This window comes from Crocuta crocuta, unplaced genomic scaffold, assembly GCF_008692635.1.
Source record: "Crocuta crocuta isolate KB4526 unplaced genomic scaffold, BGI_CrCroc_1.0 scaffold234, whole genome shotgun sequence".
NCBI classification, from domain to species: domain Eukaryota; kingdom Metazoa; phylum Chordata; class Mammalia; order Carnivora; family Hyaenidae; genus Crocuta; species Crocuta crocuta.
The window spans coordinates 4,084,491-4,102,808 of NW_027529647.1; the positions used below are offsets into that span (position 1 = coordinate 4,084,491).

At 51.8% G+C, this 18,318-nt stretch overlaps 1 protein-coding gene, 1 long non-coding RNA gene and 1 pseudogene across 2 annotated transcripts in view; 1 reads left to right on the forward strand and 2 right to left on the reverse strand.

Moving 5' to 3' along the window:
* Positions 1-18,318, reverse strand: part of RAB11FIP3 (RAB11 family interacting protein 3) — a 99,915-nt gene that overhangs the window by 53,726 nt on the left and 27,871 nt on the right. The gene's annotated exons all lie outside the window — the stretch shown is intronic.
* Positions 1,584-4,904, reverse strand: LOC144230269 (uncharacterized). The gene is made up of 3 exons (XR_013334740.1): positions 3,538-4,904; positions 2,383-2,518; positions 1,584-1,869 (listed from the first exon to the last, which is right to left on the reverse strand). It is a non-coding gene; the product is annotated as an uncharacterized LOC144230269 (long non-coding RNA).
* LOC144230408 (large ribosomal subunit protein uL29 pseudogene) overlaps positions 18,074-18,318 on the forward strand; it is a 7,296-nt pseudogene continuing 7,051 nt past the window's right edge.

Consider the following 18,318-nt stretch of genomic DNA (forward strand, 5'->3'; position numbering starts at 1 on the left):
CTTTTGGAGCTCATTTTCTTTCTTTACTTTTTAAAAGATTTTATTTATTAATTTGTTTAAGATTTTACTTTGCAGTTGGGGCGCCTGGGTGGCTTAGTCGGTTAAGCATCCGACTTTTGCTTAGGTCATGATCTCGCGGTTCGTGGGATTGAGCCCTGTGTTGGGCTCTGTGCTGACAGCTCAGAGCGTGGGGCCTATTTCAGAGTCTGTGTCTCCCTCTCTCTCTGACCCTCCCCTGCTTACACACACACTCTCTCTCTCCTAGAAATAAATAAAAATATTTAAACAAACAAAAAAAAGATTTTACTTTGCAGTACCCTCCACACACAGTGGGAGGCTCAACCTTCCCATGAAGGTTCACCCACTGAACCAGCCAGGAGCCCTGGTGCTGTTTTCCTGCTTGAAGTACAAGAACAGCTTCCTAGATCACCTGTGATGATGGACACATTAACCGTCCCTGGCTTCATGGGGAAGGCCTAGAAAATTCTAGCATAAGGCACAGTGTTGGTCTCACATGCTAAAGGTCATTCTACAGGTCCCCCAAGAGTCACGTACCACATTCAGGAATCCCTCTGTGTCTGTGAGAAACAGGTGCTGAAAGGTTAGCAACCACGCACCGCGNCGCTCCGGGTCAGGGGTGTGGACTGTCTCCAGCACCAGAAGCTGCTTTTTCCTCACATCTGTCATCACTGAGGTTTTGGCAGGTTGCAACTCTCCCAGAAAGTTCAAGAGCCGCTCCGAAGCTCTCCCTGGTGTGCAAGGGTAGGCGAGGCGGCGCGGCCGGCGGGGGGGCCCAGGTCCAGGGCGGACTCCCACCCACGCTCAGCGTGCGCCAGTTCTGCTCTGTGTTCTTCCTGTTAATAGTTTTGTTTTGTTTTGTTTAAGTGAGTAATCATGGAAGAATTTTTATGTTTATTTATTTCTGAGAGACCGAGATCGAGCATGAGCAGGAGACGGAAAGAGAGAGAGGGAGACACAGAATCCGAAGCAGGCTCTGGGCTCTTGAGCTGTCAGCACAGACTCTGACGTGGGGCTTGAACCCACCAACTGCGAGACCAGGACCCAAGCTGAGCCAACTGAGCCACCCAGGCGCCTCTGTTAATAGTTTTATGGAGATACAGTTCCCATACCATACAATTCTCAGTTACAGAGCACAACTCAGTGGTTTCTAGAGTATTCAGAGCTGTCTCCATGTTATTCTAAAGACAATAAAATCTTTCTTTTTTTTTTTAATTTTTTTTTTTAATGTTTTATTTATTTCTAGGAGAGAGAGAGAGAGACAGCGTGAGCAGGGGAGGGTCAGAGAGAGACGAGTCACAGACCGAAACAGGCTCCAGGCTCTGAGCTGGCAGTCAGCACAGAGCCCGACGCGGGGCTCGAACCCACGAACCGCGAGATCATGACCTAAGCGAAAGTCGGACGCTTAACCGACTAAGCCACCCAGGTGCCCCAAGACAATAAAATCTTAAAATGTACACGAGAATACTCCAAAAACAGTCAAGTGCATATATTCAAGTTTTATGCAAACATGCTGAGGAAATAACAGACTTCATAAAAGTAACCAAAGAACACATACATTCAGCATGGATGTAACCACATTAATCAGAGGGCAGGGCGAGGCATGTCTGCATTTCAGCTCTGGTGTCTGGTGTCAGGAGAGCCGGAGGGACCAGAGAAATGGGGGGAAGCAGCTCTTGCTAGGGCACTCCCGGGCACAGCCCCTCCAAGAGGCTGTGAAAAAGTCCCTCCATGGCTCTCCCGTGGAAAGCTACTCAAGTTCGGATCCCAGAACACTGCTCCAGCCTCCAAGTGACGTCATTTCGCTGCACTCGACAGAGAAGCCAGACATCCCTCACCTCGTGGCCCAACCTAGACCCCGAGAGAAAGGTATCAAATATAGGCACTCAGCACAAACTGTCACAGCACAGTGAGGCCTGGAACACACTCGCCCACACCCACCCTGCTCCCCGAAGCCCCTCAACCTGCTCCCCCGCTGTGGGTGGTTTGGGAGGGATCGTTGCCTCTATATCTAATCGATATGCTCCTGGTGCTATTGCTTGGCTTCTCAAATTTACAAACTGTGCTTTGACCTCCTATGGGAAAACTATGAGAACTGTGTGTTCCCGCTTCCGAGCTGGCCTAGGTCTCTGCAGTGTTTACATCATCGGCTACATAAACCTTTTTGGCTGAACCACATTTAAACTACAGGAGCACCTTTCTTTACACTTCTTCTATACTTGGCGATTTTCTTGCTTTATGTTGCCCTTATTTTCTGCATACATATCGCTCTAACCCTCCACAGGATTGCACGGCCCCTTCAAACCATCACCCCAGGACCTAACCCAAGGTGGTTCCCACAATGCCCAGGAGCCTCCCGTGTACCCTTTCTTGGCAGCCCCTCCTCTTGGAGACACGGCGGTACCTTCCCGAGCAGGGGTGTGCAGCACGGCCCCGGGCGCCGCCTTGCCTGGAACGCCCTGCGCTCCTCCCTCCGCCAGACAGGGGCCTACATACACGGCTGCAGGGGAGAAACCAGGTCCGTGGGGCATGAGAGGCCACTGCCCCACTTCCTCTCCCTTCTGCAGGCGTCCCAGTGCCTGTCACCACCCCGTCCTGACACTGTGTGGGGTCTGGATTCATCTCTGGCAGCCGTGGAGAACCTCTTTATTGGCAGGAATCACCTGTTTGCTGGCGGCACGTCCTCACTGTCCTGACCACAGGAAGAGCCCTTTCAAACAGAGACACAGTCCTTGGGCTCCGGAAGTCTTCCTGAAGGAGCCTCTGATACCTTCTCTCTCTTCCTCCCTGGCACATCAGTCAGGTGCTGTGCCTCATTAATCATGTACTTTCCTTATCTTTTCTCTCTCATTCTCTATCTTTTCAAGAACTTTCCAGGGTGGGGGCCTTGGCTGGCTCAGCTGGAAGAGCATTTGACTCTTGATCTCAGGGTCATGAGATTGAGCCCCACAGTGGGTGCAAAGATTACTTAAACAAAAAACTTGAGGGGAAAAAATAACTTTCTGGGATATATTCTTTTTTTTAACGTTTATTTTTGAGAATGAGAGAGAGCGTGCGCACACCTGAGTGGGGAGGGGCAGAGAGCGAGGGAGACACAGAATCTGAAGCGGGCTCCAGGCTCTGAGCTGTCAGCACAGAGCTGGACGCAGAGCTCAAACTCATGAATCTCAAAATCATGACCTGAGCCAAAGTCAGACGGTTAACCAACGGAGCCACCCAGGCGCCCCTCTGGGAAATATTCTTGACTTGACCTTCCAACCTTTCAACTGCATGCTTTTATTTCATTTTTGATTGCTGAGGACGTGTTCTGGTTCTCTTAATGTGATGTCTTCTTTAACCTGACAATGTGAATCAGGTTTTATTTTCCAAGTTTTCTTCTGCTCTCTGCATGGAGAGCCTTCCCTTCCACAGCCTTCTACTTTTCTTTCTTTTTTGATTTCAGTTATGATCTCTCCCTTTTGCGTTAGAGGCTTTCGTCAATTATCTGAGGTCCTTGATAGTTAACAAGTGGTCACTTACAAGCTGACTCAAAGCGTCACGTGGTCTGCACGGTGGGCTCGCTGACGAGCAAGCCGGCAGCAAGCAGCTCCCCCTCCCGGTGATGCCGCCGCTCCAGGACCGGCGATCCAGTGATGACGGGACGCCCCAGGGGCAGGGCCCTGGGAGGGCATGTGGGTACGATGGGGGAGCTGTGCACGCCAATGTGCTGAGCTAATCTCTCTGCACACGCTTTAGCTGTGGAAGACAGGGGGCTGCAAAGAAGTGGGCTGTCGTGGGGTGTGAGAGGGCCAGGCGCAGGTGGCTGGGCGTGAGGGGAGCCACTAGGACTTCGCCTGCCAACAACCAGCAAGGAAAGAGGGATCTCGGCCCCACAACCGCAAGGAACGGAATTCTGCCAACCACCTACCTGAGTGTGGAGGAAACCCTGAGCTCCAGGCAGAAGGCGGCCGGGAGAGACCCTGGACAGAAGAGATGTGGGACAGTGTCCCAGGCAGAGAGGACACAGCCGGGGCAAAGGGCAGGAAAAAAGAGGTGTGCCTGTGGCATGCAGGGACCCTTGAGGAGGCCGGGTGGCTGGAGCAGCACAGGCCCGGGGGTCGGCAGTAGGAAGTGAAAGCCCCGAGCACAGCCATTACACAATTAGGCTTAAGAGTGTTTAGCTGCCTGGTGGGCTGGTGGCAGCGCGAGCATGGGGAGTGTGCCCCCCCCAGGGCAGAGACACGGTGGTTCATAGCAGGGAGTGGGCACAGGGGGCCTGAGAGATGGCGGGATGCGCCCTGCACGTGTTCCAGTGCGGGGCCAACAGGGCTGCCTGACGGACCACGTGTGAGAGGAAGCGGGACGGCCCACGTCCCCAGAGGTTGGGGCTGCTGGTAACGGGGACGGGGAACTGCAGGTGGCACTCAAACCTCGAGCCACGGGTGTCGGAGAGGCTACGTGACACCCAAGTGTGAGCCCGGAGTTGAGGAGCGGGTGGACTGGAGGCACGGAGTCGGGGGCTACGTGCACAGAGCACGCCTGGACAGCAAGCTGGAGGGGGGGGGGGCACAGGAAGGGGTGGGAGGCCGTGGTCCTGGGCCCTCGGTCCCTGGTGAGCGGGGAGCGCCCGGGCCAGAGAGAAGATGACCCGAGGGCGAAGCGGAGGCCGAGGAACAGTCGGCAGAGGCAGATCCGGCGCGTGAGAGCGAGGCGCACGCAGGCTCTAACGGGGAAGGCGCCTCGAAGAGGCGAAGCCGGCGCGGAGAGCCTGCGGCCTTCCCACCGGACTCAGAACCAGGGTTGTTCCGTCAACGGCCTCACTTTCGGAACATTTCTGATGCCCGCTGCTGCTGTACTTTCGGAACGGCTATGACCGTATACCTTCCGAAGCTTTTTTATCGTGGTAACATGCGCCTGATTGAAAGTTCACCACTCGGCCTCTGTAGGAGCACAGTTCGGGGGCAGGAGTCCCCGCCGCCCGGGACCACGACCGCCGCCCGCCCGCACAGCCTTCCCATCTCCCCACGCGGGAGCTCTGTCCCCACCCCTCCCCCGCCCCCAGGGACCGCCGGCTCCTTCCGTCCCCAGGCATCTGTCTCCAGGGGCACCCGCACCGTCTGCCCTCCCGTGACAGGCCTGTCTCTCCGAACACAACGTCCTCAAGGGCATCCTCGTCCGAGCGCCTGTCGGCATGCCCTTCCCTTTAAGGTTCAGTACTAGCCGACTGCATGGACAGACCGCGTTCTATCCACCCGCTGGTGGACACAGGAGCCCCTCCGCCTCTGGGCTGCTGTGACTAGCGCTGCTGTGAGCGTGCGTGTGGAAATATTTAAAGGGATACTTGGAAGAAGGAAAACTGTACAAGCAGCGTGATGACAACACGGCGGTATTAAGCTACCTGGGTAAACACTATCGCGTGCCTTCTCCAGCGTGTCTACGTGTACGATGACAGTGGTTCCTTCCCACTTCCAGGCCCCCCACAGCTGCGCAGGGCCCGGAAGGGAGGTCTCTCTGCTGAGACTGGTTGTTTCTCTTCCTTGGGAACCTGCTTCCTGCTGCTCCTGGAACAAATTACCACAAGCTTTGTAGCTTAAAACAACAGAAACGTCTTCTCCTATGGTTCCTGAGGTCAGCGTCTGAAGTGAGCCTTACAGGCTAAAATCGAGGGGCGGCAGTGCGGACTCCTTCTGGGCGCTCCCCAGTCCCCCAGTCTCCCGGCGGCCGGCCTTCCTTGGCTGCTGGCGGGACACTCCGGTCTCTGCTTCAGTCACCGCATCGCCACCTCCTCTCCTGCACGCACACCCCTGCTGCCTCCCTGTCAGAAGGGCCCTTGCAATCACTCGTAGGGCCCATCAGGAAAACCCCATCTCAAGACCTTTAGTTTATATGTCTTTTTAAGTTTAATTATTTTGAGAGAGAGCATCCAAACCAGGCTCTGCACTGTCAGTATGGAGCTCAAACTCACAAACTGCGAGATCATTACCCAAGCTGAAAACCAAGAGTCAGACGCTTAACCGACTGAGCCACCCACGCACCCTAAGACCCTTTAAACACATCAGCAAGACCCCTTTTGTCATATGAGGTGGCATTCACAGGTTCCAGGAAGTAGAACTTGCATCTGTTGGGGGCCATCGTTAGCTTACCACACCCACCTTACTTTTTTTTTTAAATAATCATTTTATTGAGATATGACTTACACCTTATTGGGGTTTTTTAAATTTTTTAATATTTATTATTATTGAGACAGAGAGAAACACAGCATGAATGGGGGAGGGGCAGAGAGAGAGGGCGGCACAGAATCCGAAACAGGCTCCAAGCTCTGAGCTGTCCGCACAAAGCCCGATGTGGGGCTCGACCCCAGAAACTGTGAGATCATGACCTGAACCGAAGTCGGACGCTCAACCAACTGAGCCACCCAGTTGTTTTAAACCGATTCACTCTCTTTAGAACAAATTCAGCTTATCTGAATGCTGGCTTTAAACCTTTCCTGTCACCCCTTTTTGCGGGCAACTGACATGCTCATATTGTTCACATTAATCAGTGGTTTTGAGCACAATTCTCAATGAACTTCTACAGAAAGATACACGTAGGACTTTAGTTCAGGCTCTGATGAACATCAGTCCTGTTAACTTTAACTTGATGTCATCAATGTATCCCTTTCCTTCCGGCTAATCTTCAGGTGAAGAATTTTATTTTTCTAGAATGTTTCTGAGAATATAATGAAATAAGTGGGGACATGATTCATTCTATAAAATAACCTCTAGGAACGTATCTGCTGTGTTCCTAAATCCTGCTGCACTTCATAGATACAGTGCATCTGAAACAATGAGGGAGGACCTGGGTCTTGGTCCACTTTGCTCGCTGCTACACCCCGCGGGCGAGACCAGCATGTGGCCCACAGCAGGTGCCCAGTGAGCACGCACTTAGGGAGGAGGGGTCCGTCACAGCAACGCGGAGCTGGAAGCAACGGGGGAAGCCGGCCAGGAGACCCATCGGTTTATCACCACGGCAGGACCGACTGTGGCCCATACAAACCATGTTCCGTAAGAACACCTGCTTCTCCTCGAATGGGTGGGTGCCCAGAATCAACTTTCACGGCTCTCTTTTATGGTGACAGACCCCCACATCCCCACTGGGGAACCCAACGCCCTCCTGGGCCCCGTTCTCTGCCTCAAGGAAAGGCCTCTCTCTCCTCTGTCAGAACAGGGATCCCAAGAGCCACTCTGCAGGGCAGCCTGCCTATGATGCCAATCATAGGAGCCCAGACTCCTAATGGTGCCTCCCAAAGAATTAAGGAGGTGGTGCTGAATGCTCGCCGCGGGGCCCAGCACAGTCTCACTGAAAATAAGCTCTTTAAGGACTGTAATCAGTACACGGCACAAACACTCCCTCTGCATCCTGGGAAGGTACCTACGACCACAGAAAAGAATCGGGAAGACACGCACACATCTCAGGGCTCTGGCAGGCCTGGGAACACGCCTGGGAACATGCCTGCAAACACGCCTGCGAACATGGCAGTGCCGCTCAAGGGAATGTGCCCATTTTACTAGATAAGAACAGACGCAGCTACACGGGTCCGTGAAACAGATAAACTCGCTCCTGTACGGGACCTAACCACTCCAGCCTCAACACGGACCCCGTGTGTGTGCCGGGCGTTTACAACCCAACGCGCTGGATGAAATGGGTGAGGCCCAGATGCCACGGCGCCCTCGGGTCTTCCGGCAGTCCTCACGGGGGCGCCAGGACAGGGGCCCACAGTTCAGCCGCCTGACTGGGGATGACGCCCCTCAGATCTCATTCCCAACACCAGACCAGATGAGAGCGATTCCTGTGTAGCTTGGGGGTGGTTTGTGTTTTAGGTTTTTTGAGATTCAGTTTAAATATAAAAGTGATAGCTCCTAGATTGGAACAGTGTCTAGGATCCAACGCTGACAGGACTAAAGCATTCCAGAAACTCTAAAATGCTCAGCATGAAATCTTGGAGCCTCAGACCATCACTGCCAAATAAAGTTTACTGTAGAACTGACCTCAAGTCTAGGGATGTGGTTCGAGTAATTATCAAGAGATCATTCAACAGTGCAGAAAACATTTCAGTCCTTACAAAAAGAACATTCTTTGAGTTCTCATTCTGTTCAATGTCATGGTGTTTTTCTCTGCCTTCATCTTCTGTACACAGCTCTCTAAAAGCAGATTGTTAGGGGCACCTGGGGGGCTCAGTCAGTTAAGCGTCTGACTTCGGCTCAGGTCATGATCTCACAGTTCGTGGGTTCGAGCCCTGCGTCCGGCTCTGTGCTGACTGCCAGCTCAGAACCTGAAGCCTATTTCAGATTCTGTGTCTCCCTCTGTCTCTGACCCTCCCTGCTCACGCTGTCTCTCTCTCTCAGAAATAAATGAAAAAGTTAAAAAAAATTTTTTTTAATTTTAAAAAATAAAAATAAAATAAAAGCAGATTGTTAAACCAAAACGAAGTCACTATTTGTTGCTTATTTAATGATATAGATCAATGGCCTATTTCTGAAACTTGTAAAAATAAAAATACAATAGAAAAGGACTCTACAGGAACTCATAATATTTTTTAGGTTTTTCTCACTCAGACTTTTAGAGGGTGCCTGAACTGACACCCCCACATCACAAGTGAAGGAATGGAGGCCAAAGGCCGGCCAGCCAGCAGCACAGGATGACACAGAAATACTTGTTCACTAACACATTAGAGGAATATCAACACCAACACACTGAAGCAGTCAGTGACCACCACGTCTCCTGTACCACACTGGCAGTACGTCCATAAATTCTCAAAATCTGTATCGTTCCCCCAGTCCATTTTTAAGACTGTAACCTAAGGAGATAATAAAGATTGTGCTGGATGATTCAGCTACATGAAAGCTGATAATGTCAAAAAGTGAAAATCTAACATACCAAAGACAGAGAATTAATCCAATTCCAGCACATTCGTTCATATGATGGAAAAGTAGCCACTAAAATCATGTTGTGGAAGTAGATATATGTTCGCTGAGAAATGCTGACAATATACTGATTTGGAGTAGGTTAAAACTATAATTATAACTCTGGTTTTGCCGATCTCTCATATAAATAAGTAATAATTTAAGAGTCTAGAAGTTTAAAGATTCACAGTGCTAAATTTTCATTTTCTCATTTATATCCATTTTTTTTTTTTAAGGTTTTTTATTTATTTCTAGGAGAGAGAGAGAGACAGCGTGAGCAGGGGAGGGTCAGAGAGAGAGGGACTCACAGACTGAAACAGGCTCCAGGCTCTGAGCTGGCAGTCAGCACAGAGCCCGACGCGGGGCTCGAACCCACGAACCGCAAGATCATGACCTAAGCGAAAGTCGGACGCTTAACCGACTAAGCCACCCAGGCGCCCCTATATCCATGTTTTTATTTAAATGAATATTATTTGCCTTTTTTTTTTTCTTCTCAAGTTTTTTGTCATTGCTTTAAAGGCAATACCAACCAGGGATCATGGGTGGCTCAGTCGGTCAAGCGTCCGACTTCGGCTCAAGTCACCATCTCACAATTTGTGAGTTCCAGCCCCATATTGGGCTCTGTGCTGACAGGTCAGAGCCTCAAGCCTGCTTCAGATTATGTATCTCCTGTCTCTGCCCCTCCCCTGCTCATGCTCTGCCTCTCTCTCTCAAAAATAAACATTAAAAAAAAAATTTAAGGCAATACGAACCAATAAGAAAAGGTTCTTGATTCACCATCAAAAATGCTAAGATTCCTCCTACTAGAAAGTTCTTTGGTAAAAGAAAAAGCCAAATGCTCCCTAGGGCTGGCTGATTCAGCCTCACTAACTGGTACATCTGGTGAAATGCATAATGCAGGTTCCTTGAAGGGGGTTCTTAAAAATGAAATCACCAAGAGGAATGTGACTGGGACATTGTGCCCTTTCCTCAGAGTGAACCACACTGAAAAGAAGAACTCTCACCAAAGGGTTCTTTGTTTCCTATAGCAAACACACCCAGCCAGCCTTGTTTCTCCTGGGTTCTAGTAAAGGAAACCAGCGCCCCCCGTGCTGGAGTGACAGGTCACACTGTGAACAGGTGGGGAGGGCAGACACCTGCGCAGCTCACACTCCGAACCACACGTGACAGGAGAGACCGTCCACCTGTCCCTCGGTCCAGAGAGCCATCCAACAAAGCCGGCTCTTGCCCACAGGGCGTCACTCACAGGCACTGCCCCTGACGCCTAAGCACAGACGCAAAACACCTTCTGATCATACCTCTGTGCTTTCCAGCAGCTCAGCAACAAGGGCTGCTCCAGAAGGAGAAATCCATGAACACCTCCGGACGCCTCGAGGGTGCCTGAGCTGAGTGGAAGGGATAGCAGCTCCGGAGCACAGCCCAGGACAGCCTTCCGGAGAATTATCAAAGGCTCCAGAATGAAAGGGGGGAAAATTCACTTAGTTCACAGCCTGTGCACCACACCCATACCGTCCCCTTGTTTCTCCCCTTCGCACCGACTGGGCCTGAGCTACACAGGGAAGCAGCTCCAGGTCCAAATCTGGCCCCTCACCAACTGCCTTTCCGGCCTCCTCAGAGCGGTTCATCAAGGAGGCGTCCAGCTCTGAGGTTACAGTCCTCACCCAGCACGCAGTGCTCAGGAAGACCCACCGAAAAGAGCCACCCGCACTTGTTTGAGGAGGACGGGTTCCCCTCACTGCGGAGTTCTCGACCTTGCAGAGGGAAGGTTCCACGCTCTCCCGCTCACCAGTCACTCAAAGATGGTGTCACTACATCACAGGAAGGGGGAAGGGGGTCTGCGTGTGGGGACGCCGGTGTGCGTCTGCCTGACAGCAGGATGACAGCTGAGTGGCTCTGACCCAACCTGTCAGCCTGTCGGGTACCCTCCCTCCCACTTCTCAGCCTCACTATAATTTCAAATGTAGGACTTAGTCTTCTATTCAGAAAATTCTTTATTAAACGTTTTTTTAAGTTTATTTTTGAGAGACAGAGTTCGAGCAGGGGAGGGACAGAGAAAGGAGACACAGAATCTGAAACAGGCTCCAGGCTCTGAGCTGTCAGCACAGAGCCCGACGCAGGCCTCGAACTCATGAGCCCACAAGATCATGACCTCAGCTGAGGTCGGACGCTTAACCAAGCGAGCCCCCCAGGTGCCCCGTCTTCCTTCGTTCTACGGGAGGCTGGATGAGGAAGAAGGTGGGTGGGTGTGGACACAGTGCCTGGTGTCGCCTTTTCACGCCCTGCCTCCCTTCTCAGTCACCAGCTGGGACACAGGGAGCCTCCTTCCCCATCAACAGACTTCTCCCGATGCGGCTGCTCTCAGGCTCTGACACGCCCACACGCAGCACACCGCCTTTGCAGAAGGCAGTCTTTCTTTCCATAAAAGATAAAAAAGGCTCAGGGTACCTGGTGGCTCAGTGGGTTAAGTGTCCGACTTCGGCTCAGGTCACGACCTCAGAGTTGATGAGGTGGAGCTGCACACTGGGCTCTCTGCTGTTAGAGCGGGGCCCACTTTTAATCTTCTGCCCCTTCTCCCTCTACCCTTCCCATGCTCACGTTTCCCCCACCCACCCAAAAATAAACATTAATTTTTAAAGATTTTTAAAATGTGTCTGGGGAGCCTGGGTTGGATCATTCGGTTAAGTTTCTCATTCTTGACTTCAGCTCAGGTCATGAGGTCACGGTTCATGGGTTTAAGCCCCATGTTAGGCTCTGCGCTTACAGCACAGAGCCTGCTTGGGATTCTCTCTCCCTCTCTCCCTGTTCCCCTCCCTTGTTCTCTCCCCCCTCCAAATAAACATTAAATAAAAAGACGGTGGTAATAATAAAAAAAAAGATGAGGAAGTCTCACTGTGTATTCTGAAAGTCTCTGTGAGGAAGGCTCATCTCTGACCTGAGAGACAACAGGCAGGATGCGGGAGGCAAAGCAAGGTGTTCTCTTTCAGCAGAGAACATTCTTCGGGAAGTCAGGATTGCCAGCAGGGCCTACAGAGAACAGGAAGGGAGAGGAGACGGCCTGGGCCCCTCCCTGTACTTGTCACCCTCAGAGTAAACAGCTTCACCTCAGGTGCATCTACCCCGAGTATTTTAAGCCACTTACTCTCAGTCTTTAATAAAAAGAAAAACAGCACAGAAACATACAGTCCAGAAACATTTTAAGAACTTTCCAATTTTGGAAACCATCTACAAGTTCACCAGGTCATATAATATATAATCTATTAATAACACAATATAATAATATATAACACATAAGCAAATAAATGCACCAAGTTTTTACAGCATGCCTATTTTTAGGAAATGAGCATTCTGAAAATGCTACTCACACCTACAAAAACAGGAACAAAAGATTCCTAAGAAGTAGGATAAATATTTTTCACACAAAAATTAAATACAAATCAACAAAACAAAAAAAAGAGACTGATCTGTTCAAAGGGTCCTAGATAACCAGACATTGCAAAAACAAACACGCAAAAACCACAGAGAAGAAACAGAGCCTCCCTTTATTTTTTTAACGTTTATTTTCGAAAGACAGAGAGAGAAAGCGCACGCAAGCAGGCGGGGTGGGCAGAAAGAGAGGGGGACGGAGGATCTGAAGTGGGTTTCTGCTGAAAAAAGCATGATTCGGGGCTCAAACTCACAAACCGTGAGATCATGACCTGAGCCAAAGTCAGACACTTAACTGACTGAGCCACCCAGGTGCCCCAACCCTCCCTTTAAAAGTCAGAAAAGTATTGGGGCCCCTGGGTGGTTCAGTGCATTGAGCATCCGACTTCAGCTCAGGTCAAGATCTCGAAGTTCAGGAGATCGAGCCCCCCGTCAGGCTCTGTGTTATCAGCGCAGAGCCCGCTCTGGATCCTCTGTCCCTCTCTCTCTGCCCATCTCCCACATGCACCCTCGTGCTCTCTAAAATAAATAAAACATTACCAAAAAAAGGGGCCCCTGGGTGGCTCAGTGGGTTAATCGGCTAACGTCGGGCTCAGGTCATGATCTCACGGTTGGTGGGTTCAAGCCCTGCGTCGGGCTCTGTGCTGACAGCTCAGAGCCTGGAGCTGCTTCAGATTCTGTGTCTCCCTCTCTCTCTGCCCCTCCCCTGCTCATGCACTGTCTCTATCAAAAAATGAATAAACATTAAAAAAAAAAAAGTCAGGAAAGTATTCACTCTTCCTACCCCAATTCAAATAGCCCAAAACCACTAACTCCCAGGAGCCAGGAAATGTGTTTCCTAATTTCTTCTGGCAACTCTCACAAAAAGCTAGTGTAGAGCTCAGTGCACAGTGAGTGGGCTACCAGTGACGCCAAATATATGGTGTCAGGTAACCCCAAACTACCCCAGGGCCAAGTCCTGCAGTCACAAGTCACAAATACACAGGCAGTGTTTTAAAATTCCCCTAGGGGGGCGCCTGGGTGGCTTAGTCAGTTAAGCGTCCGACTTTCGCTTAGGTCGTGATCTCGCGGTTCGTGGGTTCGAGCCCCGCATCGGGCTCTGTGCTGACTGCCAGCTCGGAGCCTGGAGCCTGTTTCAGATTCTGTGTCTCCCTCTCTCTCTGACCCTCCCCTGCTCACGCTGTCTCTCTCTCTCTCTCCTAGAAATGAATAAAACATTTAAAATAAAATAAAATAAAATAAAATATAATAAAATAAAATTCCCCTAGGATGTCCAAAAGGGAAGTATAGTCCGGAGAACATGGCTTTGCACACAGTGAGCCCTCAACCACGCAGACTTCTTTGAAGAGCACTCCCCAAGGGGTGCCTGGCTGGCTCAGTCAGGAGAGCAGAAGAGTGCACAACTCTTGATCTCGGGGTTGTGAGTTCAAACCCCACCCTGGGTGTAGAGATTGCTAAATAAGAATAATAATAAAGATACTTTAAAAAAAAAAAAAAAAGTACTTGAGGCACCTGGGTGGCTCAGTCGTTTGAGCTTCCAACTTTGGCTCAGGCATGATCTCAGGGTTCGTGGGTTCAAGCCCTGCGTCAGGCTCTGTGTTGACAGCTCAGAGTCTTGAGCCTGTTTCAGATTCTGTATCTCCCTCTCTTTGACCCTTCCCTGCTCATTCTCTCTCTCTCTCAGAAATAAATAAAACGTTTTAAAAAAATAAATAATTTAAAAAATTAAAAATTAAAACAAATGCGTGTGTGTGCGTGTATACATGCACACACAGATATATTGAAAGTAAATAAACAGCACTCCTCAGACGTCAGGAGCGCTATACCTGCCTGCTCACTGCTCACAACCACCTGTGAATCAGGTTCCCCGAGGTTCCTCATTTACAGAGAGGCCTAGAGCAGCTGAGCAACCTGGGGGGGGGGCCCTAACCTCTCTTAGAGTAATTCCTTCCCCCGCCCCTCAGCCTTCCTTCCCCGTCATTCTCTGCACGCCCTATACCTCCCGCTGCACCCTGTCACTGGTGTTCTCCCCAGGTCTCCACTGGGGTCTCCAGATGGGCACCACTGTCACTGCCGGCTGGTTCCCAACACCCCAACACCGCGCCCCACTTTTTCCTTGCCGACAGACCTCACTCCTTCCTCAATTCCTGTGATCAGCGCATACCCAGGAGCACTACTCCGTGCCAGGCACCTTGGTGGCACGTGGGCGGGAATGGAGACAGAGATGACAGACAGCAGAATAAGTAAAATATGGAGTCTGTAGACAACGTGAGGCTAAGGAGAACAGTAAAGTGGGGAGAGGGGAGGCGGGAGTCTTGGAGGCAAGGGGGGTCCCGTGGGGAAGGCTGCCCGCGGCCGGGTCAGGAGAGCAAGGCTGACCGGTGTAACCAGCGAGGCCTGCGCTCCTCACACTCAAGGTGAACACTGCGCTCCTGACAGCTCTCTTGGGGACGCCGCTGCGGCGCCAGGGACAGCACTCGGGAGGCACTGCTCGTGTCAACTGTGGCGCCTCCACCCTGAGCCCCACGCGGTGCAGGGACCTGCCTGGAAAGCATCTGTGAACAAACATGGCCACGGAAGGGGAGGGGGCTGGTGGGCCCGGGACACTGCAGGGGAGTTTCTTGAACAGAGACACAGGGAAGGGGTCTTCTTTCTACCAGCGGCTGCAGCCACGACCATGAAGAGAGCAGCCAGCACGTGGCGCGGAAGAGGCAGGGCCGGATCTGAACGATGTTGTCAGGAGTCACGCACCCACGGCTCGTCCTGCGTGAGCTGACCGTGCGGGGCCCTGACTGCTCTCCCCCATCTGGGCCCTCTTTCTAAACAAGGGATCCTGGGGCGCCTGGGTGGCTTAGTCAGTTAAGCGTCCGACTTTCGCTGAGNTTTCCTCCCACACAGGCCTCTCCCCGCCGCACCTGCGCCTGCGACCCTCCTTCCTCTCTCACCCTCTGCTTCACTAATTCTACTCAGCTTTAGAACGTCAGCTTAAAACGCACCTCAGAAAAAAAAATGAAAAGAAAAGAAAGAAAGGGACTCCCCTGAGGGAAACTCCTAACTAGGTCGGGTTCCCTGTTACACAACCTTACATACTCTCTGCTTTCCTTCACAGTAGCTGGCAGTGCTGGCAATTACCGAAAGGACAGAAGTGTGCCACTCTTGCTTATCGTCTGTCCCCGGCACCTCTGACGCTGGCTGGCACGAGGAAGTGAGACGAAGCCCAGACCTGACTCCGAGGCTCCCAGGATGCCAGGGCGCCCCTACATGAAGGCAGCGCCGCGCTGAGGGGCCGGGGCCGGGACGAACACAGGCGCCACTGCCAGCACAGTGTGGCCAGCACGGCAGTGGCCGCGGCCCTCCTTCCTGCAAGAACAGTCCGCAGACCCTCCGCTCCCCGGCTCATCGCGTGTGACCACCGGGGCCACGGGGGCCCCTGCAGACCCAGCGGGGGAGGGGTGCAGGCGGCGTGCCACGTCTCAGCTCGCACTTTGAGGGACTTCATTCACTCATTCGTTTGATCTTTTCTTTCTTTCTTTCTTTTTTATTTTTTGACAGACAGAGAAAGAACGAGTGGGGAAGGGACTGAGAGAGAATCCCAAGCAGTCTCCACACACTGTCAGCAGCTCGGAGCTCGATGCGGGGCTCGAACCCACGAACCTCGAGATCAGGACCTGAGCCGAAACCAGGAGTCAGAGCCCTAACTGCCTAACCGGCTGAGCCGCCCGGGCCCTCAGGGACAACACAGTAACAGGACACTGCTGCCAAACCAGATGAGGGGTTTCCAGCAACACAACCAAGGACACGGCTGCCCCCTTCCTCTGCTATGCCACAGAAACGCTTGAAAATGTTAAGAAAGCCTTCCCACACCCCCTCCAAATACCTCCAATTCCAGAGTCCAAGACAATAACTTCAAATTTCCCAGCACAAAAATTAGGTCTTGCTAGAAATTGTGAAAAATAATCTGTATAGTGGAGAAAAACAAACAATAAGTGCCTAGTACAGCCACATAATGGAATATTCTAGGGTTACAAAAGCCTAATTTCATGTGTGTGGACTCTGTCAAAATATGAAAACTTACACACACACACACACACACACACACACACACACACACTGCAGGATAAGGAACTCCAAACCAAACCACATTTGTTGGCACCAGATTTCCCAGAGACAACTTTCAGGGGAGAAGGGACAGGGGCAGCAATCTGTGTCCCAGCCCCGTCCCCTAGCTGTGCGACCCTAACAAGTCCTGCCCCGCTCACAACGGCGACAGTGGTGAGGCCAGCTGGAGAAGCACTGAGCCTGTTCTGACAGGCGCGTGCGCAGGATGCTGAGGACAGAAAGGGCTTTACACTGAGTTCAATGGAGAGAAGACGCGGGTTCCTCTCCACTCCCTCCTGAAAGTCCACTGGAGAAACACTGCTCCAGAGGAGAGACGCTGACCTTCTGGAAGACACACGGGGATGGATTAAGTGGCCACTCACTTAGAGCAAAGAACACAGTAGCATAATGGCCACAGAGAGGATGCCCGATGAGCAAGCAAAGCACGGGAAGGCGGGCATCAATCAGGTGCCGTACCTGACAAGGAAAGCCTGGGGGAACGTCTGGCGGGAAACCTCAGGCAGGAGGGGGCCAGGCAAGCGGAGATGCTCCAGAAGTAGGACCCCAGGCCTGGAAGGGAGGAGGCGACCCCAGCATGAGAACCGGGCCAGGACACAACAACAGAAGTCCAAGAGTTCGTGCTGAGTGGTGGGGCCCCAGCAGACAGGCTAGCGAGAACTGTTGATGGGTACACGCAAAACAGAACGTGTGAGCATGTAAACTGATGGGGCGCCTGGATGGCTCAGTCAGTTAAGTGTCTGGCTCTTGGTTTCAGCTCAGGTCATGATCTCGAGGTTCACAGGATCGAGCTCCACACTGGGCTCTGCGCTGACAGTGTGGAGCCTGCTTGGGATTCTGTCTCTCTGCCCCTCCCCCTGGTTATGCTCGTTCTCCGTCTCTCTCACAAATAAATAAATAACCATTAAAAAACAATGTAAAGTGATTCCAGGAGAAGCCAAAGGTTGCACTGGGCAGGAAATGTATTCCTGGCACCCCACATGGGGCAGTGGTGGAGAATGTCTGCAGTCAAAACAAACACAAAATGCCTATTTAATTCACATTAGGATTCACTACGCTGAAGCATGGAGGAGACGGAAGGGAAATATGCGAGTTTACCTTCCCCAAGAGAAAGGCAATAGCAACTACCTAAACCCAGGGTAGAGAACCCGAGAAGGAAACAGCCAGAAGAACAGGAACAGGCGGCGGGGGGTACCACAGCTACCTCCTGCTAGGCAGCATGCAGTACACCGCCGGACTTTTTAAACTGTGCACGTGATAAAAATTAAAATTAAACTGAGATATAAAACTAAAACAAGTAACAAAAATGAGTGCGATAAGTGGAAGCTACAGAGTAGCAAGGGTGGGCCAAGGTGCCCACAGACTTCTCGCTGAGTCCTGGCTTCACCTCTGCTTTTCTACCCAACAGAAAGCAGTGAGGGCAGGGGGCAGCTTCATGCCTCCCGACGGCCTGCAGAGTGGGCTCCGGGCAAACATTTGTGAAATTAATGTCGGAGTAAATACAGCGTGAGGAAGAGAGACGCTGAAATAGAACCTGGTCTTTTAAGAGATGCAAACTCTTTCCATAAGCGGCGGCGGAGGTGGAGGGTACAGACATGGCCGAGGTTAAGGCTCGAGACCTTCGTGGCAAGAACGAGGAGCTGCTTAAACAGCCAGAAGACCTGAAGCTGTCCCAGCAGCACGTGGCCAAAGTGACAGGCGGCGCGGCCTCCAAGCTCTCCAAGATCCGGGTTGTTCACAAACCCATCGCCCGAGCTCTCACCATCATCAACCAGACTCAGGAAGAGAACCTCGGGAACTTCCACAAGCGCGAGCAGTACGAGCCCCGGGGGTGCGCCCG